The sequence below is a fragment of the Suncus etruscus genome, chromosome 11, assembly GCF_024139225.1.
Source record: "Suncus etruscus isolate mSunEtr1 chromosome 11, mSunEtr1.pri.cur, whole genome shotgun sequence".
Lineage (NCBI taxonomy): Eukaryota > Metazoa > Chordata > Mammalia > Eulipotyphla > Soricidae > Suncus > Suncus etruscus.
The window spans coordinates 41,365,862-41,367,868 of NC_064858.1; the positions used below are offsets into that span (position 1 = coordinate 41,365,862).

At 38.2% G+C, this 2,007-nt stretch overlaps 1 non-coding gene across 1 annotated transcript; it reads right to left on the reverse strand.

The window, feature by feature from the left end:
• LOC126023469 (U6 spliceosomal RNA) lies at positions 1 to 107 on the reverse strand. The gene has a single exon (XR_007500590.1). It is a non-coding gene; the product is annotated as a U6 spliceosomal RNA (small nuclear RNA).
• Between the last annotated feature and the right edge of the window lie 1,900 nt (positions 108 to 2,007).

Sequence of the window (2,007 nt, forward strand, 5' to 3'; positions counted from 1 at the left end):
TTAAATATGGAACGCTTCATGAATTTGTGTGTCATCCTTGCGCAGGGGCCATGCTAATCTTCTCTGTATCGTTCCAATTTTAGTATATGTGCTGCCAAAGCAGGCACTCGTTTTGTTTCTTTTTCTTCTTATTTATTCTTTTTATTTTCTTCTCTTTTCTATTTTTTCTTTCCTTTTTTCTTCTTTTGTTATTTTTTATATTTTTTTCATTTTATTTTTTCACTTTCATGGTTATATGATGGTGGTTGTTTTTAGTAGCTGGGTGCTTTTTTTGTAGTTGCTGGGTTTTTTTTTTTTTTTCTTCTTTTACATTGAAATTTATAATCTCTAGACGGAATCCTCCCAGTTTTTTTTGTTTGTTTTTGTTTGTTTCTTTTTTCTTTTTCCCCCCAACAGAACCACATAACTTGAATCATCTTGATCTGCCTCATGAATTGGGGGGTGGGGGAACTGGAGGGTACCAGGACCAAACAGTCGTATGAACATTGAGTGGAAATAAAAAATGATCAGACTCAAACATCAAACCCAAAGTCAACAACAACAGAATGGATACCCAATCTACAACAAAATACACAGAGGAGAGCAGTTACACTAGCAGTTTAGGGGGGCAAATGAGGGAGAAATGGCAGGCATACTGGGAACAGGGGTGGAGGGAGGACAATACTGGTGGTCGGAATGGCCCTGTGTTATTGTCACTATGTACCTTAAATATTACTGTGAAAGATTTGTAAATTTACTTTGGTCACAATAAGATTTATTTTATAAAAAATTGACAGTGACAAACAAAAATAGAGAAATAATGAGAAAGAGAGAGAGAGAAAAAGAGAGAAATATGTTGTAGAGACCTGGATGTAGGGGATGGAATGATAGTACAGCAAGTGATAGTATAGCAAGTGCATGTGGCCTACATGAGTTTAATCCTCAGTATCCCATATAGTCTTCTGAGCGCTGTCAGGTGTGATCTATGAGCACACATCCAGGAATAAACCCTGATCACTGTCAAGTATAACCAAAAAACCCCAAAACCCAAATAAATGTAGACATCATTTTACCTGCATTCTAAGCTTAGTCACCAGGCCTTAAGCCAAACTTCTGTATAGTCTTCAAGTCTGTAAAAATTAGAAAATAAAATGTAATCGTTTGAACTCATAACAATATTTCTGTCATAGTTTATGCCTATGTCATGGAAAGGTACTAGCATAAAGGAACATCATTATTAGTACTGATCAAATGTTTATAGAGCAGCAGTCAGTGTGCCTGTCTTTTATATGTCTCATATCTTTTATGGTCTTGGTGTTCCAACCTCTGTTTTTAATAGATGATGAAATAGAATATTGAAAATGTATAATAACTTGCCCTAGTTACTTGTCCTTGTAGAGTAGGACCAATACAAGAGTGACCCACGAAGTGGGCCCAATATCTTCATAGTTTGGTTGTACCCTTAGAATAATCCTTTCCCAACTCAAACCCTTTATCATTTTTAACCCTATCCTGTAAACATCCTTGTTCAAGTAAATGACATTTTCCTGCAGAAACTTAACAGAAATATTAGAAATGAAGACACAGATCTCAGCCAAACACTCCAAATATAGATAGGAGAGCAACTACCCCCAGTACCTCCCTGAATGGTAGGTTCTAAAATATCCAGTCTCTGCAGATAGAATTAATAGAGTAGACACAAGATTCTTAACTCCACTTAAGAGAAAGGGGGGGTGGGTGACGAGGTGGCACTAGAGGTAAGGTGTCTGCCTTGCAAGCGCTAGCCAAGGAAGGACCACGGTTTGATCCCCCAGCGTCCCATATGGTCCCCCCAAGCCAGGGGCAATTTCTGAGCGCTTAGCCAGGAGTAACCTCTGAGCATCAAACAGGTGTGGCCCGAAAAACCAAAAAAAAAAAAAAAAAAGACAAAAGAGAGAGAGAGGAAGGGGATGCAGAGATAAATTTTGCTTCATCCTGAGTGTTCTGAGTTGTAGCTCAGATGTCAGATGCGGGCATAGTTGGCCTTTG